This window comes from Triturus cristatus, chromosome 2_1 (genome assembly GCF_964204655.1).
Source record: "Triturus cristatus chromosome 2_1, aTriCri1.1, whole genome shotgun sequence".
Classification (NCBI taxonomy): Eukaryota; Metazoa; Chordata; class Amphibia; order Caudata; family Salamandridae; genus Triturus; species Triturus cristatus.
Window position 1 is genome coordinate 1080852130 of NC_140581.1, and position 20677 is coordinate 1080872806.

The following is a 20677-nucleotide window of genomic DNA, read 5'->3' on the forward strand; positions in this document are numbered from 1 at the left end:
ACCACCTGGCAGCCAGCCTGTCTCTGGGGATTCCCCAACCCTGCTCCTTACTGTTGCTAGGCAGAACACACACACACAGCAGAGGCGGACTGAAATGGCCAGGTCAGTAAATACTAACTTTCTAAAAGTAGTATTTACAAACGCAGGATATTAAAATAAACTTTACTAAAAGAAGTATTTTATTATTCTGAGTCCAGGCATACTAAACATGACTTTCTACCATGCTCTATGAGTCCACTGGGGTCACAGCGTGTAGTGACTCCAGCAGCCCATTCTGGCCTATGGAGAGCAGGTAGCCTTCAATAGTGAAAAACGAAAATGGCTGTAATTCACTATTAAGACATGCCACACACATCAGGGCATGTCCTACCTTATGCCTACAATGCACCCTGCCCTTGGGCCTACCAGAGGGGTGACTAATATGTAGTTAAGGGAAGGTTTAGGGACTGGCAAGTGGGTGCACTTGCGCAGTCAGCGCGACGGTACCAGACCGCACGCAGGTTCTGCAGTGGCAGATCCTAGACACATTTTACTAGGCCGCTTCTGTGGGTGGCACAACCAGTGCTGCAAGCCCACTAGCGGCATTTGTATTTACAAGCCCTGGCACTCCTGGTGCACTCTACTAGGGGCTGACAGTAAACCAAATGAACCAATCATGGACACCAATCAATGTATACATTTTACCATAGGGAGAGCATATGCACCTTAGCACTGGTCAGCAGTGGTAAGGTGCCCAGAGTCATAAATCAGCCAACACCAGGTCAGAAAAAATACAGGAGGAAGGCAAAAAGTTTAGGGATGACCCTTCAAAAAGGGCCAGGTCCAACAGGAAACCTACCAAACCCATACATTTCTGAAAACTAGACACCCGGGGGCTTCCAGGGAGGTATGGCTTGTGTGGATCCCCCAACGTTTCCTTACCCAGAATCCCCTGCAAACCTCAATTTTAGCTGAAAAAATCACTTTTTTCACACTTTTTTGTGTGGGAAAGTTGTGGCATCACCGGGCTCACTCAAATTTCCCACCTCCCAGCGTTCCCCTGGGTCTCCCAGTAAAAATGGTGCCTCACTTGTGTGGGAGGCCCAAGTGCCCGCGACAGGCAAGGGCCCAAAACGTAGTGATGCGACATCAACATTGCCTATCTCAAAACCACCTGGTTTTGCAAGGGGGGTCTCTTGGGTTTTTGGCCCGGTGCACGGCGGCCATCTAGGGAAACCTACCAAACCCATACATTTCTGAAAACTAGACACCGGGGGGCTTCCAGCGAGGTATGGCTTGCGTGGATCCCCCAACGTTTCCTTACCCAGAATCCCCTGCAACCCTCAATTTTAGCTGACAAAATCACTTTTTTCACTATTGTTTTGTGGGAAAGTTGTGGCATCACCGAGCTCACTCAAATTTCCCACCTCCCAGCGTTCCCCTGGGTCTCCCGGTAAAAATGGTGCCTCACTTGTGTGGGAGGCCCAAGTGCCCGCGACAGGCAAGGGCCCAAAACGTAGTGATGCGACATCAACATTGCCTATCTCAAAACCACCTGGTTTTGCAAGGGGGGTCTCTTGGGTTTTTGGCCCGGTGCACGGCGGCCATCTAGGGAAACCTTCCAAACCCATACATTTCTGAAAACTAGACACCCGGGGTCTTCCAGGGAGGTATGGCTTGCGTGGATCCCCCAACGTTTCCTTACCCAGAATCCCCTGCAAACCTCAATTTTAGCTGAAAAAATCACTTTTTGCACTCTTTTTTGTGTGGGAAAGTTGTGGCATCACCGGGCTCACTCAAATTTCCCACCTCCCAGCGTTCCCCTAGGTCTCCCGGTAAAAATGGTGCCTCACTTGTGTGGGAGGCCCAAGTGCCCGCGACAGGCAAGGGCCCAAAACGTAGTTATGCGACATCAACATTGCCTATCTCAAAACCACCTGGTTTTGCAAGGGGGGTCTCTTGGGTTTTTGGCCCGGTGCACGGCGGCCATCTAGGGAAACCTACAAAACCCATACATTTCTGAAAACTAGACACCCGGGGGCTTCCAGGGAGGTATGGCTTGTGTGAATCCCCCAACGTTTCCTTACCCAGAATCCCCTACAAACATCAATTTTAGCTGAAAAAATCACTTTTTTCACACTTTTTTGTGTTGGGAAAGTTGTGGCATCACCGGGCTCACTCAAATTTCCCACCTCCCAGCATTCCCCTGGGTCTCCCGGTAAAAATGGTGCCTCACTTGTGTGGGAGGCCCAAGTGCCCGCGACAGGCAAGGGCCCAAAACGCAGTGATGCGACATCAACATTGCCTATCTCAAAACCACCTGGTTTTGAAAGGGGGGTCACTTGGGTTTTTGGCCCAGTGCACGGCGGCCATCTAGGGAAACCTACCAAACCCATACATTTCTGAAAACTAGACACTGGGGGGCTTCCAGCGAGGTATGGCTTGCGTGGATCCCCCAACGTTTCCTTACCCAGAATCCCCTGCAAACCTCAATTTTAGCTGACAAAATCACTTTTTTCACAATTTTTTTGTGGGAAAGTTGTGGCATCACCGAGCTCACTCAAATTTCCCACCTCCCAGCGTTCCCCTGGGTCTCCCGGTAAAAATGGTGCCTCACTTGTGTGGGAGGCCCAAGTGCCCGCGACAGGCAAGGGCCCAAAACGTAGTGATGCGACATCAACATTGCCTATCTCAAAACCACCTGGTTTTGCAAGGGGGGTCTCTTGGGTTTTTGGCCCGGTGCACGGCGGCCATCTAGGGAAACCTACCAAACCCATACATTTCTGAAAACTAGACACCCGGGGTTTTCCAGGGAGGTATGGCTTGCGTGGATCCCCCAACGTTTCCTCTCCCAGAATCCCCTGCAAACCTCAATTTTAGCTGAAAAAATAACTTTTTTCACTCTTTTTTGTGTGGGAAAGTTGTGGCATCACCGGGCTCACTCAAATTTCCCACCTCCCAGCGTTCCCCTGGGTCTCCCGGTAAAAATGGCGCCTCACTTGTGTGGGAGGCCCAAGTGCCCGCGACAGGCAAGGGCCCAAAACGTAGTGATGCGACGTCAACATTGCCTATCTCAAAACCACCTGGTTTTGCAAGGGGGGTCTCTTGGGTTTTTGGCCCGGTGCACGGCGGCCATCTAGGGAAACCTACCAAACCCATACATTTCTGAAAACTAGACACCCGGGGGCTTCTAGGGAGGTATGGTTTGTTTGGATCCCCCAACGTTTCCTTACCCAGAATCCCCTGCAAACCTCAATTTTAGCTGAAAAAATCACTTTTTTCACACTTTTTTGTGTGGGAAAGTTGTGGCATCACCGGGCTCACTCAAATTTCCCACCTCCCAGCGTTCCCCTGGGTCTCCCAGTAAAAATGGTGCCTCACTTGTGTGGGAGGCCCAAGTGCCCGCGACAGGCAAGGGCCCAAAACGTAGTGATGCGACATCAACATTGCCTATCTCAAAACCACCTGGTTTTGCAAGGGGGGTCTCTTGGGTTTTTGGCCCGGTGCACGGCGGCCATCTAGGGAAGCCTACCAAACCGATACATTTCTGAAAACTAGACACCCAGGGGCTTCCAGGGAGGTATGGCTTGCATGGATCCCCCAACGTTTCCTTACCCAGAATCCCCTGCAAACCTCAATTTTAGCTGAAAAAATCACATTTTTCACAATTTTGTGTGGGAAAGTTGTGGCATCACCGGGCTCACTCAAATTTCCCACCTCCCAGCGTTCCCCTGGGTCTCCCGTTAAAAATGGTACCTCACTTGTGTGGGAGGCCCAAGTGCCCGTGAAAGGCAAGGGCCGAAAACGTAGTGATGCGACATCAACATTGCCTGTCTCAAAACCACCTGGTTTTGCAAGGGGGGTCTCTTGGGTTTTTGGCCCGGTGCACGGCGGCCATCTAGGGAAACCTACCAAACCCATACATTTCTGAAAGCTAGACACCCGGGGGCTTCCAGGGAGGTATGGCTTGCGTGGATACCCTACGTTTCCTTACCCAGAATCCCCTGCAAACCTCAATTTTAGCTGACAAAATCACTTTTTTCACTATTTTTGTGTGGGAAAGTTGTGGCATCACCGGGCTCACTCAAATTTCCCACCTCCCAGCGTTCCCCTGGGTCTCCCGGTAAAAATGGTGCCTCACTTGTGTGGGAGGCCCAAGTGCCCGCGACAGGCAAGGGCCCAAAACGTAGTGATGCGACATCAACATTGCCTATCCCAAAACCACCTGGTTTTGCAAGGGGGGTCACTTGGGTTTTTGGCCCGGTGCACGGCGGCCATCTAGGGAAACCTACTAAACCCATACATTTCTGAAAACTAGACAAACGGGGGCTTCCAGGGAGGTATGGCTTGCGTGGATCCCCCAACGTTTCCTTACCCAGAATCCCCTGCAAACCTCAATTTTAGCTGACAAAATCACTTTTTTCACTATTTTTTGTGTGGGAAAGTTGTGGCATCACCGGGCTCACTCAAATTTCCCACCTCCCAGCGTTCCCCTGGGTCTCCCGGTAAAAATGGTGCCTCAATTGTGTGGGAGGCCCAAGTGCCCGCGACAGGCAAGGGCCCAAAACGTGGTGATGCGACATCAACATTGCCTATCTCAAAACCACCTGGTTTTGCAAGGGGGTCTCTTGGGTTTTTGGCCCGGTGCACGGCGGCCATCTAGGGAAAACTACCAAACCCATACATTTCTGAAAACTAGACACCGGGGGGCTTCCAGGGAGGTATGGCTTGCGTGGATCCCCCAACGTTTCCTTACCCAGAATCCCCTGCAAACCTCAATTTTAACTGAAAAAATCACTTTTTTCACTATTTTTTGTGTGGGAAAGTTGTGGCATCACCGGGCTCACTCAAATTTCCCACCTCCCAGCGTTCCCCTGGGTCTCCCGGTAAAAATGGCGCCTCACTTGTGTGGGAGGCCCAAGTGCCCGCGACAGGCAAGGGCCCAAAACGTAGTGATGCGACGTCAACATTGCCTATCTCAAAACCACCTGGTTTTGCAAGGGGGGTCTCTTGGGTTTTTGGCCCGGTGCACGGCGGCCATCTAGGGAAACCTACCAAACCCATACATTTCTGAAAACTAGACAACCGGGGGCTTCTAGGGAGGTATGGTTTGTTTGGATCCCCCAACGTTTCCTTACCCAGAATCCCCTGCAAACCTCAATTTTAGCTGAAAAAATCACTTTTTTCACACTTTTTTGTGTGGGAAAGTTGTGGCATCACCGGGCTCACTCAAATTTCCCACCTCCCAGCGTTCCCCTGGGTCTCCCAGTAAAAATGGTGCCTCACTTGTGTGGGAGGCCCAAGTGCCCGCGACAGGCAAGGGCCCAAAACGTAGTGATGCGACATCAACATTGCCTATCTCAAAACCACCTGGTTTTGCAAGGGGGGTCTCTTGGGTTTTTGGCCCGGTGCACGGCGGCCATCTAGGGAAACCTACCAAACCGATACATTTCTGAAAACTAGACACCCGGGGGCTTCCAGGGAGGTATGGCTTGCATGGATCCCCCAACGTTTCCTTACCCAGAATCCCCTGCAAACCTCAATTTTAGCTGAAAAAATCACATTTTTCACAATTTTGTGTGGGAAAGTTGTGGCATCACCGGGCTCACTCAAATTACCCACCTCCCAGCGTTCCCCTGGGTCTCCCGGTAAAAATGGTACCTCACTTGTGTGGGAGGCCCAAGTGCCCGTGAAAGGCAAGGGCCGAAAACGTAGTGATGCGACATCAACATTGCCTGTCTCAAAACCACCTGGTTTTGCAAGGGGGGTCTCTTGGGTTTTTGGCCCGGTGCACGGCGGCCATCTAGGGAAACCTACCAAACTCATACATTTCTGAAAGCTAGACACCCGGGGGCTTCCAGGGAGGTATGGCTTGCGTGGATACCCTACGTTTCCTTACCCAGAATCCCCTGCAAACCTCAATTTTAGCTGACAAAATCACTTTTTTCACTATTTTTTGTGTGGGAAAGTTGTGGCATCACCGGGCTCACTCAAATTTCCCACCTCCCAGCGTTCCCCTGGGTCTCCCGGTAAAAATGGTGCCTCACTTGTGTGGGAGGCCCAAGTGCCCGCGACAGGCAAGGGCCCAAAACGTAGTGATGCGACATCAACATTGCCTATCCCAAAACCACCTGGTTTTGCAAGGGGGGTCACTTGGGTTTTTGGCCCGGTGCACGGCGGCCATCTAGGGAAACCTACTAAACCCATACATTTCTGAAAACTAGACAAACGGGGGCTTCCAGGGAGGTATGGCTTGCGTGGATCCCCCAACGTTTCCTTACCCAGAATCCCCTGCAAACATCAATTTTAGCTGAAAAAATCACTTTTTTCACACTTTTTTGTGTGGGAAAGTTGTGGCATTACCGGGCTCACTCAAATTTCCCACCTCCCAGCGTTCCCCTGGGTCTCCCGGTAAAAATGGTGCCTCACTTGTGTGGGAGGCCCAAGTGCCCGCGACAGGCAAGGGCCCAAAACGTAGTGATGCGACATCAACATTGCCTATCTCAAAACCACCTGGTTTTGCAAGGGGTCTCTTGGGTTTTTGGCCCGGTGCACGGCGGCCATCTAGGGAAAACTACCAAACCCATACATTTCTGAAAACTAGACACCGGGGGGCTTCCAGGGAGGTATGGCTTGCGTGGATCCCCCAACGTTTCCTTACCCAGAATCCCCTGCAAACCTCAATTTTAGCTGACAAAATCACTTTTTTCACTATTTTTTGTGTGGGAAAGTTGTGGCATCACCGGGCTCACTCAAATTTCCCACCTCCCAGCGTTCCCCTGGGTCTCCCGGTAAAAATGGTGCCTCAATTGTGTGGGAGGCCCAAGTGCCCGCGACAGGCAAGGGCCCAAAACGTGGTGATGCGACATCAACATTGCCTATCTCAAAACCACCTGGTTTTGCAAGGGGGGTCTCTTGGGTTTTTGGCCCGGTGCACGGCGGCCATCTAGGGAAACCTACCAAACCCATACATTTCTGAAAACTAGACACCCGGGGGCTTCCAGGGAGGTATGGCTTGCATGGATCCCCCAACGTTTCCTTACCCAGAATCCCCTGCAAACCTCAATTTTAGCTGAAAAAATCACTTTTTTCACACTTTTTTGTGTGGGAAAGATGTGGCATCACTGGGCTTACTCAAATTTCCCACCTCCCAGCGTTCCCCTGGGTCTCCCGGTAAAAATGGTGCCTCACTTGTGTGGGAGGCCCAAGTGCCCGCGACAGGCAAGGGCCCAAAACGTAGTGATGCGACATCAACATTGCCTATCTCAAAACCACCTGGTTTTGCAAGGGGGGTCTCTTGGGTTTTTGGCCCGGTGCACGGCGGCCATCTAGGGAAACCTACCAAACCCATACATTTCTGAAAACTAGACACCGGGGGGCTTCCAGGGAGGTATGGCTTGCGTGGATCCCCCAACGTTTCCTTACCCAGAATCCCCTGCAAACCTCAATTTTAGCTGACAAAATCACTTTTTTCACTATTTTTTGTGTGGGAAAGTTGTGGCATCACCGGGCTTACTCAAATTTCCCACCTCCCAGCGTTCCCCTGGGTCTCCCGGTAAAAATGGTGCCTCACTTGTGTGGGAGGACCAAGTGCCCGCGACAGGCAAGGGCCCAAAACGTAGTGATGCGACATCAACATTGCCTATCTCAAAACCACCTGGTTTTGCAAGGGGGGTCTCTTGGGTTTTTGGCCCGGTGCACGGCGGCCATCTAGGGAAACCTACCAAACCCATACATTTCTGAAAACTAGACACCGGGGGGCTTCCAGGGAGGTATGGCTTGCGTGGATCCCCCAACGTTTCCTTATCCAGAATCCCCTGCAAACCTCAATTTTAGCTGACAAAATCACTTTTTTCACTATTTTTTGTGTGGGAAAGTTGTGGCATCACCGGGCTCACTCAAATTTCCCACCTCCCAGCGTTCCCCTGGGTCTCCCGGTAAAAATGGTGCCTCACTTGTGTGGGAGGCCCAAGTGCCCGCGACAGGCAAGGGCCCAAAACGTAGTGATGCGACATCAACATTGCCTATCTCAAAAGCACCTGGTTTTGCAAGGGGGGTCTCTTGGGTTTTTGGCCCGGTGCACGGCAGCCATCTAGGGAAACCTACCAAACCCATACATTTCTGAAAACTAGACACCCGGGGTCTTCCAGGGAGGTATGGCTTGCGTGGATCCCCCAACGTTTCCTTATCCAGAATCCCCTGCAAACCTCAATTTTAGCTGACAAAATCACTTTTTTCACTATTTTTTGTGTGGGAAAGTTGTGGCATCACCGGGCTCACTCAAATTTCCCACCTCCCAGCGTTCCCCTGGGTCTCCCGGTAAAAATGGTGCCTCACTTGTGTGGGAGGACCAAGTGCCCGCGACAGGCAAGGGCCCAAAACGTAGTGATGCGACATCAACATTGCCTATCTCAAAACCACCTGGTTTTGCAAGGGGGGTCTCTTGGGTTTTTGGCCCGGTGCACGGCGGCCATCTAGGGAAACCTACCAAACCCATACATTTCTGAAAACTAGACACCGGGGGGCTTCCAGGGAGGTATGGCTTGCGTGGATCCCCCAACGTTTCCTTATCCAGAATCCCCTGCAAACCTCAATTTTAGCTGACAAAATCACTTTTTTCACTATTTTTTGTGTGGGAAAGTTGTGGCATCACCGGGCTCACTCAAATTTCCCACCTCCCAGCGTTCCCCTGGGTCTCCCGGTAAAAATGGTGCCTCACTTGTGTGGGAGGCCCAAGTGCCCGCGACAGGCAAGGGCCCAAAACGTAGTGATGCGACATCAACATTGCCTATCTCAAAAGCACCTGGTTTTGCAAGGGGGGTCTCTTGGGTTTTTGGCCCGGTGCACGGCAGCCATCTAGGGAAACCTACCAAACCCATACATTTCTGAAAACTAGACACCCGGGGTCTTCCAGGGAGGTATGGCTTGCGTGGATCCCCCAACGTTTCCTTACCCAGAATCCCCTGCAAACCTCAATTTTTGCTGAAAAAATCACTTTTTTCACACTTTTTTGTGTGGGAAAGTTGTGGAATCACCGGGCTCACTCAAATTTCCCACCTCCCAGCTTTCCCCTAGGTCTCCCGGTAAAATTGGTGCCTCACTTGTGTGGGAGGCCCAAGTGCCCGCGACAGGCAAGGGCCCAAAACGCAGTGATGCGACATCAACATTGCCTATCTCAAAACCACCTGGTTTTGAAAGGGGGTCACTTGGGTTTTTGGCCCGGTGCACGGCGGCCATCTAGGGAAACCTACCAAACCCATACATTTCTGAAAACTAGACACTGGGGGGCTTCCAGCGAGGTATGGCTTGCGTGGATCCCCCAACGTTTCCTTACCAAGAATCCCCTGCAAACCTCAATTTTGGCTGACAAAATCACTTTTTTCACTATTTTTTTGTGGGAAAGTTGTGGCACCACCGGGCTCACTCAAATTTCCCACCTCCCAGCGTTCCCCTGGGTCTCCCGGTAAAAATGGTGCCTCACTTGTGTGGGAGGCCCAAGTGCCCGCGACAGGCAAGGGCCCAAAACGTAGTGATGCGACGTCAACATTGCCTATCTCAAAACCACCTGGTTTTGCAAGGGGGGTCTCTTGGGTTTTTGGCCCGGTGCACGGCGGCCATCTAGGGAAACCTACCAAACCCATACATTTCTGAAAACTAGACACCCGGGGGCTTCCAGGGAGGTATGGCTTGTGTGGATCCCCCAACGTTTCCTTACCCAGAATCCCCTGCAAACCTCAATTTTAGCTGAAAAAATCACTTTTTTCACACTTTTTTGTGTGGGAAAGTTGTGGCATCACCGGGCTCACTCAAATTTCCCACCTCCCAGCGTTCCCCTGGGTCTCCCAGTAAAAATGGTGCCTCACTTGTGTGGGAGGCCCAAGTGCCCGCGACAGGCAAGGGCCCAAAACGTAGTGATGCGACATCAACATTGCCTATCTCAAAACCACCTGGTTTTGCAAGGGGGGTCTCTTGGGTTTTTGGCCCGGTGCACGGCGGCCATCTAGGGAAACCTACCAAACCCATACATTTCTGAAAACTAGACACCGGGGGGCTTCCAGCGAGGTATGGCTTGCGTGGATCCCCCAACGTTTCCTTACCCAGAATCCCCTGCAACCCTCAATTTTAGCTGACAAAATCACTTTTTTCACTATTGTTTTGTGGGAAAGTTGTGGCATCACCGAGCTCACTCAAATTTCCCACCTCCCAGCGTTCCCCTGGGTCTCCCGGTAAAAATGGTGCCTCACTTGTGTGGGAGGCCCAAGTGCCCGCGACAGGCAAGGGCCCAAAACGTAGTGATGCGACATCAACATTGCCTATCTCAAAACCACCTGGTTTTGCAAGGGGGGTCTCTTGGGTTTTTGGCCCGGTGCACGGCGGCCATCTAGGGAAACCTACCAAACCCATACATTTCTGAAAACTAGACACCCGGGGTCTTCCAGGGAGGTATGGCTTGCGTGGATCCCCCAACGTTTCCTTACCCAGAATCCCCTGCAAACCTCAATTTTAGCTGAAAAAATCACTTTTTGCACTCTTTTTTGTGTGGGAAAGTTGTGGCATCACCGGGCTCACTCAAATTTCCCACCTCCCAGCGTTCCCCTAGGTCTCCCGGTAAAAATGGTGCCTCACTTGTGTGGGAGGCCCAAGTGCCCGCGACAGGCAAGGGCCCAAAACGTAGTTATGCGACATCAACATTGCCTATCTCAAAACCACCTGGTTTTGCAAGGGGGGTCTCTTGGGTTTTTGGCCCGGTGCACGGCGGCCATCTAGGGAAACCTACAAAACCCATACATTTCTGAAAACTAGACACCCGGGGGCTTCCAGGGAGGTATGGCTTGTGTGGATCCCCCAACGTTTCCTTACCCAGAATCCCCTACAAACATCAATTTTAGCTGAAAAAATCACTTTTTTCACACTTTTTTGTGTGGGAAAGTTGTGGCATCACCGGGCTCACTCAAATTTCCCACCTCCCAGCATTCCCCTGGGTCTCCCGGTAAAAATGGTGCCTCACTTGTGTGGGAGGCCCAAGTGCCCGCGACAGGCAAGGGCCCAAAACGCAGTGATGCGACATCAACATTGCCTATCTCAAAACCACCTGGTTTTGAAAGGGGGGTCACTTGGGTTTTTGGCCCAGTGCACGGCGGCCATCTAGGGAAACCTACCAAACCCATACATTTCTGAAAACTAGACACTGGGGGGCTTCCAGCGAGGTATGGCTTGCGTGGATCCCCCAACGTTTCCTTACCCAGAATCCCCTGCAAACCTCAATTTTAGCTGACAAAATCACTTTTTTCACTATTTTTTTGTGGGAAAGTTGTGGCATCACCGAGCTCACTCAAATTTCCCACCTCCCAGCGTTCCCCTGGGTCTCCCGGTAAAAATGGTGCCTCACTTGTGTGGGAGGCCCAAGTGCCCGCGACAGGCAAGGGCCCAAAACGTAGTGATGCGACATCAACATTGCCTATCTCAAAACCACCTGGTTTTGCAAGGGGGGTCTCTTGGGTTTTTGGCCCGGTGCACGGCGGCCATCTAGGGAAACCTACCAAACCCATACATTTCTGAAAACTAGACACCCGGGGTTTTCCAGGGAGGTATGGCTTGCGTGGATCCCCCAACGTTTCCTCACCCAGAATCCCCTGCAAACCTCAATTTTAGCTGAAAAAATAACTTTTTTCACTCTTTTTTGTGTGGGAAAGTTGTGGCATCACCGGGCTCACTCAAATTTCCCACCTCCCAGCGTTCCCCTGGGTCTCCCGGTAAAAATGGCGCCTCACTTGTGTGGGAGGCCCAAGTGCCCGCGACAGGCAAGGGCCCAAAACGTAGTGATGCGACGTCAACATTGCCTATCTCAAAACCACCTGGTTTTGCAAGGGGGGTCTCTTGGGTTTTTGGCCCGGTGCACGGCGGCCATCTAGGGAAACCTACCAAACCCATACATTTCTGAAAACTAGACACCCGGGGGCTTCCAGGGAGGTATGGTTTGTTTGGATCCCCCAACGTTTCCTTACCCAGAATCCCCTGCAAACCTCAATTTTAGCTGAAAAAATCACTTTTTTCACACTTTTTTGTGTGGGAAAGTTGTGGCATCACCGGGCTCACTCAAATTTCCCACCTCCCAGCGATCCCCTGGGTCTCCCAGTAAAAATGGTGCCTCACTTGTGTGGGAGGCCCAAGTGCCCGCGACAGGCAAGGGCCCAAAACGTAGTGATGCGACATCAACATTGCCTATCTCAAAACCACCTGGTTTTGCAAGGGGGGTCTCTTGGGTTTTTGGCCCGGTGCACGGCGGCCATCTAGGGAAACCTACCAAACCGATACATTTCTGAAAACTAGACACCCGGGGGCTTCCAGGGAGGTATGGCTTGCATGGATCCCCCAACGTTTCCTTACCCAGAATCCCCTGCAAACCTCAATTTTAGCTGAAAAAATCACATTTTTCACAATTTTGTGTGGGAAAGTTGTGGCATCACCGGGCTCACTCAAATTTCCCACCTCCCAGCGTTCCCCTGGGTCTCCCGGTAACAATGGTACCTCACTTGTGTGGGAGGCCCAAGTGCCCGTGAAAGGCAAGGGCCGAAAACGTAGTGATGCGACATCAACATTGCCTGTCTCAAAACCACCTGGTTTTGCAAGGGGGGTCTCTTGGGTTTTTGGCCCGGTGCACGGCGGCCATCTAGGGAAACCTACCAAACCCATACATTTCTGAAAGCTAGACACCCGGGGGCTTCCAGGGAGGTATGGCTTGCGTGGATACCCTACGTTTCCTTACCCAGAATCCCCTGCAAACCTCAATTTTAGCTGACAAAATCACTTTTTTCACTATTTTTTGTGTGGGAAAGTTGTGGCATCACCGGGCTCACTCAAATTTCCCACCTCCCAGCGTTCCCCTGGGTCTCCCGGTAAAAATGGTGCCTCACTTGTGTGGGAGGCCCAAGTGCCCGCGACAGGCAAGGGCCCAAAACGTAGTGATGCGACATCAACATTGCCTATCCCAAAACCACCTGGTTTTGCAAGGGGGGTCACTTGGGTTTTTGGCCCGGTGCACGGCGGCCATCTAGGGAAACCTACTAAACCCATACATTTCTGAAAACTAGACAAACGGGGGCTTCCAGGGAGGTATGGCTTGCGTGGATCCCCCAACGTTTCCTTACCCAGAATCCCCTGCAAACCTCAATTTTAGCTGACAAAATCACTTTTTTCACTATTTTTTGTGTGGGAAAGTTGTGGCATCACCGGGCTCACTCAAATTTCCCACCTCCCAGCGTTCCCCTGGGTCTCCCGGTAAAAATGGTGCCTCAATTGTGTGGGAGGCCCAAGTGCCCGCGACAGGCAAGGGCCCAAAACGTGGTGATGCGACATCAACATTGCCTATCTCAAAACCACCTGGTTTTGCAAGGGGGTCTCTTGGGTTTTTGGCCCGGTGCACGGCGGCCATCTAGGGAAAACTACCAAACCCATACATTTCTGAAAACTAGACACCGGGGGGCTTCCAGGGAGGTATGGCTTGCGTGGATCCCCCAACGTTTCCTTACCCAGAATCCCCTGCAAACCTCAATTTTAACTGAAAAAAACACTTTTTTCACTATTTTTTGTGTGGGAAAGTTGTGGCATCACCGGGCTCACTCAAATTTCCCACCTCCCAGCGTTCCCCTGGGTCTCCCGGTAAAAATGGCGCCTCACTTGTGTGGGAGGCCCAAGTGCCCGCGACAGGCAAGGGCCCAAAACGTAGTGATGCGACGTCAACATTGCCTATCTCAAAACCACCTGGTTTTGCAAGGGGGGTCTCTTGGGTTTTTGGCCCGGTGCACGGCGGCCATCTAGGGAAACCTACCAAACCCATACATTTCTGAAAACTAGACACCCGGGGGCTTCTAGGGAGGTATGGTTTGTTTGGATCCCCCAACGTTTCCTTACCCAGAATCCCCTGCAAACCTCAATTTTAGCTGAAAAAATCACTTTTTTCACACTTTTTTGTGTGGGAAAGTTGTGGCATCACCGGGCTCACTCAAATTTCCCACCTCCCAGCGTTCCCCTGGGTCTCCCGGTAAAAATGGTGCCTCACTTGTGTGGGAGGCCCAAGTGCCCGCGACAGGCAAGGGCCCAAAACGTAGTGATGCGACATCAACATTGCCTATCTCAAAACCACCTGGTTTTGCAAGGGGGGTCTCTTGGGTTTTTGGCCCGGTGCACGGCGGCCATCTAGGGAAACCTACCAAACCGATACATTTCTGAAAACTAGACACCCGGGGGCTTCCAGGGAGGTATGGCTTGCATGGATCCCCCAACGTTTCCTTACCCAGAATCCCCTGCAAACCTCAATTTTAGCTGAAAAAATCACATTTTTCACAATTTTGTGTGGGAAAGTTGTGGCATCACCGGGCTCACTCAAATTACCCACCTCCCAGCGTTCCCCTGGGTCTCCCGGTAAAAATGGTACCTCACTTGTGTGGGAGGCCCAAGTGCCCGTGAAAGGCAAGGGCCGAAAACGTAGTGATGCGACATCAACATTGCCTGTCTCAAAACCACCTGGTTTTGCAAGGGGGGTCTCTTGGGTTTTTGGCCCGGTGCACGGCGGCCATCTAGGGAAACCTACCAAACTCATACATTTCTGAAAGCTAGACACCCGGGGGCTTCCAGGGAGGTATGGCTTGCGTGGATACCCTACGTTTCCTTACCCAGAATCCCCTGCAAACCTCAATTTTAGCTGACAAAATCACTTTTTTCACTATTTTTTGTGTGGGAAAGTTGTGGCATCACCGGGCTCACTCAAATTTCCCACCTCCCAGCGTTCCCCTGGGTCTCCCGGTAAAAATGGTGCCTCACTTGTGTGGGAGGCCCAAGTGCCCGCGACAGGCAAGGGCCCAAAACGTAGTGATGCGACATCAACATTGCCTATCCCAAAACCACCTGGTTTTGCAAGGGGGGTCACTTGGGTTTTTGGCCCGGTGCACGGCGGCCATCTAGGGAAACCTACTAAACCCATACATTTCTGAAAACTAGACAAACGGGGGCTTCCAGGGAGGTATGGCTTGCGTGGATCCCCCAACGTTTCCTTACCCAGAATCCCCTGCAAACATCAATTTTAGCTGAAAAAATCACTTTTTTCACACTTTTTTGTGTGGGAAAGTTGTGGCATTACCGGGCTCACTCAAATTTCCCACCTCCCAGCGTTCCCCTGGGTCTCCCGGTAAAAATGGTGCCTCACTTGTGTGGGAGGCCCAAGTGCCCGCGACAGGCAAGGGCCCAAAACGTAGTGATGCGACATCAACATTGCCTATCTCAAAACCACCTGGTTTTGCAAGGGGGTCTCTTGGGTTTTTGGCCCGGTGCACGGCGGCCATCTAGGGAAAACTACCAAACCCATACATTTCTGAAAACTAGACACCGGGGGGCTTCCAGGGAGGTATGGCTTGCGTGGATCCCCCAACGTTTCCTTACCCAGAATCCCCTGCAAACCTCAATTTTAGCTGACAAAATCACTTTTTTCACTATTTTTTGTGTGGGAAAGTTGTGGCATCACCGGGCTCACTCAAATTTCCCACCTCCCAGCGTTCCCCTGGGTCTCCCGGTAAAAATGGTGCCTCAATTGTGTGGGAGGCCCAAGTGCCCGCGACAGGCAAGGGCCCAAAACGTGGTGATGCGACATCAACATTGCCTATCTCAAAACCACCTGGTTTTGCAAGGGGGGTCTCTTGGGTTTTTGGCCCGGTGCACGGCGGCCATCTAGGGAAACCTACCAAACCCATACATTTCTGAAAACTAGACACCCGGGGGCTTCCAGGGAGGTATGGCTTGCATGGATCCCCCAACGTTTCCTTACCCAGAATCCCCTGCAAACCTCAATTTTAGCTGAAAAAATCACTTTTTTCACACTTTTTTGTGTGGGAAAGATGTGGCATCACTGGGCTTACTCAAATTTCCCACCTCCCAGCGTTCCCCTGGGTCTCCCGGTAAAAATGGTGCCTCACTTGTGTGGGAGGCCCAAGTGCCCGCGACAGGCAAGGGCCCAAAACGTAGTGATGCGACATCAACATTGCCTATCTCAAAACCACCTGGTTTTGCAAGGGGGGTCTCTTGGGTTTTTGGCCCGGTGCACGGCGGCCATCTAGGGAAACCTACCAAACCCATACATTTCTGAAAACTAGACACCGGGGGGCTTCCAGGGAGGTATGGCTTGCGTGTATCCCCCAACGTTTCCTTACCCAGAATCCCCTGCAAACCTCAATTTTAGCTGACAAAATCACTTTTTTCACTATTTTTTGTGTGGGAAAGTTGTGGCATCACCGGGCTTACTCAAATTTCCCACCTCCCAGCGTTCCCCTGGGTCTCCCGGTAAAAATGGTGCCTCACTTGTGTGGGAGGCCCAAGTGCCCGCGACAGGCAAGGGCCCAAAACGTAGTGATGCGACATCAACATTGCCTATCTCAAAACCACCTGGTTTTGCAAGGGGGGTCTCTTGGGTTTTTGGCCCGGTGCACGGCGGCCATCTAGGGAAACCTACCAAACCCATACATTTCTGAAAACTAGACACCGGGGGGCTTCCAGGGAGGTATGGCTTGCGTGGATCCCCCAACGTTTCCTTATCCAGAATCCCCTGCAAACCTCAATTTTAGCTGACAAAATCACTTTTTTCACTATTTTTTGTGTGGGAAAGTTGTGGCATCACCGGGCTCACTCAAATTTCCCACCTCCCAGCGTTCCCCTGGGTCTCCCGGTAAAAATGGTGCCTCACTTGTGTGGGAGGCCCAAGTGCCCGCGACAGGCAAGGGCCCAAAACGTAGTGATGCGACATCAACATTGCCTATCTCAAAACCACCTGGTTTTGCAAGGGGGGTCTCTAGGGTTTTTGGCCCGGTGCACGGCAGCCATCTAGGGAAACCTACCAAACCCATACATTTCTGAAAACTAGACACCCGGGGTCTTCCAGGGAGGTATGGCTTGCGTGGATCCCCCAACGTTTCCTTACCCAGAATCCCCTGCAAACCTCAATTTTTGCTGACAAAATCACTTTTTTCACTATTTTTTGTGTGGGAAAGTTGTGGCATCACCGGGCTCACTCAAATTTCCCACCTCCCAGCGTTCCCCTGGGTCTCCCGGTAAAAATGGTGCCTCACTTGTGTGGGAGGCCCAAGTGCCCGCGACAGGCAAGGGCCCAAAACGTAGTGATGCGACATCAACATTGCCTATCTCAAAACCACCTGGTTTTGCAAGGGGGGTCTCTTGGGTTTTTGGCCCGGTGCACGGCAGCCATCTAGGGAAACCTACCAAACCCATACATTTCTGAAAACTAGACACCGGGGGGCTTCCAGGGAGGTATGGCTTGCGTGGATCCCCCAACGTTTCCTTACCCAGAATCCCCTGCAAACCTCAATTTTAGCTGACAAAATCACTTTTTTCACTATTTTTTGTGTGGGAAAGTTGTGGCATCACCGGGCTTACTCAAATTTCCCACCTCCCAGCGTTCCCCTGGGTCTCCCGGTAAAAATGGTGCCTCACTTGTGTGGGAGGCCCAAGTGCCCGCGACAGGCAAGGGCCCAAAACGTAGTGATGCGACATCAACATTGCCTATCTCAAAACCACCTGGTTTTGCAAGGGGGGTCTCTTGGGTTTTTGGCCCGGTGCACGGCGGCCATCTAGGGAAACCTACCAAACCCATACATTTCTGAAAACTAGACACCGGGGGGCTTCCAGGGAGGTATGGCTTGCGTGGATCCCCCAACGTTTCCTTATCCAGAATCCCCTGCAAACCTCAATTTTAGCTGACAAAATCACTTTTTTCACTATTTTTTGTGTGGGAAAGTTGTGGCATCACCGGGCTCACTCAAATTTCCCACCTCCCAGCGTTCCCCTGGGTCTCCCGGTAAAAATGGTGCCTCACTTGTGTGGGAGGCCCAAGTGCCCGCGACAGGCAAGGGCCCAAAACGTAGTGATGCGACATCAACATTGCCTATCTCAAAACCACCTGGTTTTGCAAGGGGGGTCTCTTGGGTTTTTGGCCCGGTGCACGGCAGCCATCTAGGGAAACCTACCAAACCCATACATTTCTGAAAACTAGACACCCGGGGTCTTCCAGGGAGGTATGGCTTGCGTGGATCCCCCAACGTTTCCTTACCCAGAATCCCCTGCAAACCTCAATTTTTGCTGAAAAAATCACTTTTTTCACACTTTTTTGTGTGGGAAAGTTGTGGAATCACCGGGCTCACTCAAATTTCCCACCTCCCAGCGTTCCCCTAGGTCTCCCGGTAAAATTGGTGCCTCACTTGTGTGGGAGGCCCAAGTGCCCGCGACAGGCAAGGGCCCAAAACGCAGTGATGCGACATCAACATTGCCTATCTCAAAACCACCTGGTTTTGAAAGGGGGGTCACTTGGGTTTTTGGCCCGGTGCACGGCGGCCATCTAGGGAAACCTACCAAACCCATACATTTCTGAAAACTAGACACTGGGGGGCTTCCAGCGAGGTATGGCTTGCGTGGATCCCCCAACGTTTCCTTACCCAGAATCCCCTGCAAACCTCAATTTTAGCTGACAAAATCACTTTTTTCACTATTGTTTTGTGGGAAAGTTGTGGCACCACCGGGCTCACTCAAATTTCCCACCTCCCAGCGTTCCCCTGGGTCTTCCGGTAAAAATGGTGCCTCACTTGTGTGGGAGGCCCAAGTGCCCGCGACAGGCAAGGGCCCAAAACGTAGTGATGCGACGTCAACATTGCCTATCTCAAAACCACCTGGTTTTGCAAGGGGGGTCTCTTGGGTTTTTGGCCCGGTGCACGGCGGCCATCTAGGGAAACCTACCAAACCCATACATTTCTGAAAACTAGACACCCGGGGGCTTCCAGGGAGGTATGGCTTGTGTGGATCCCCCAACGTTTCCTTACCCAGAATCCCCTGCAAACCTCAATTTTAGCTGAAAAAATCACTTTTTTCACACTTTTTTGTGTGGGAAAGTTGTGGCATCACCGGGCTCACTCAAATTTCCCACCTCCCAGCGTTCCCCTGGGTCTCCCAGTAAAAATGGTGCCTCACTTGTGTGGGAGGCCCAAGTGCCCGCGACAGGCAAGGGCCCAAAACGTAGTGATGCGACATCAACATTGCCTATCTCAAAACCACCTGGTTTTGCAAGGGGGGTCTCTTGGGTTTTTGGCCCGGTGCACGGCGGCCATCTAGGGAAACCTACCAAACCGATACATTTCTGAAAACTAGACACCCGGGGGCTTCCAGGGAGGTATGGCTTGCATGGATCCCCCAAAGTTTCCTTACCCAGAATCCCCTGCAAACCTCAATTTTAGCTGAAAAAATCACATTTTTCACAATTTTGTGTGGGAAAGTTGTGGCATCACCGGGCTCACTCAAATTTCCCACCTCCCAGCGTTCCCCTGGGTCTCCCGGTAAAAATGGTACCTCACTTGTGTGGGAGGCCCAAGTGCCCGTGAAAGGCAAGGGCCGAAAACGTAGTGATGCGACATCAACATTGCCTGTCTCAAAACCACCTGGTTTTGCAAGGGGGGTCTCTTGGGTTTTTGGCCCGGTGCACGGCGGCCATCTAGGGAAACCTACCAAACCCATACATTTCTGAAAGCTAGACACCCGGGGGCTTCCAGGGAGGTATGGCTTGCGTGGATACCCTACGTTTCCTTACCCAGAATCCCCTGCAAACCTCAATTTTAGCTGACAAAATCACTTTTTTCACTATTTTGTGTGTGGGAAAGTTGTGGCATCACCGGGCTCACTCAAATTTCCCACCTCCCAGCGTTCCCCTGGGTCTCCCGGTAAAAATGGTGCCTCAATTGTGTGGGAGGCCCAAGTGCCCGCGACAGGCAAGGGCCCAAAACGTAGTGATGCGACATCAACATTGCCTATCTCAAAACCACCTGGTTTTGCAAGGGGGTCTCTTGGGTTTTTGGCCCGGTGCACGGCGGCCATCTAGGGAAAACTACCAAACCCATACATTTCTGAAAACTAGACACCGGGGGGCTTCCAGGGAGGTATGGCTTGCGTGGATCCCCCAACGTTTCCTTACCCAGAATCCCCTGCAAACCTCAATTTTAGCTGACAAAATCACTTTTTTCACTATTTTGTGTGTGGGAAAGTTGTGGCATCACCGGGCTCACTCAAATTTCCCACCTCCCAGCGTTCCCCTGGGTCTCCCGGTAAAAATGGTGCCTCAATTGTGTGGGAGGCCCAAGTGCCCGCGACAGGCAAGGGCCCAAAACGTAGTGATGCGACATCAACATTGCCTATCTCAAAACCACCTGGTTTTGCAAGGGGGGTCTCTTGGGTTTTTGGCCCGGTGCACGGCAGCCTTCTAGGGAAATGTTAGAATCCGGGGTCTCTGGTTGGCGCAGGTATGCACTTGCGACAAGCAGGGACCCTTTCCTCTAAGTCAGGGCAAAGGATCACCTCTTTAAAAATAACCCCTGCTCACCCTCTAGGTAACGTGGCGCGAGCAGTCAGGCTAAATTTCCAGAGGGCATAAGGTAAAGCGTTCAAGTTGTCCCACACAATAATCACCTCCCCACCACACAAAGACATAAGGCTGTATTTATAGTAAAATATATTTCTTTATATAAAAGGTTTTCTTTCAGGCAGGTTGCATAAATACAGTTTCTTGGGGAAATAATCCAGTTACTCTTTAAATGCTCAAAGGTAGTCCACAGGTCTTAATAATGGCAAAGTTCTGATTAAAATCAAGTTCTTTAGGTCT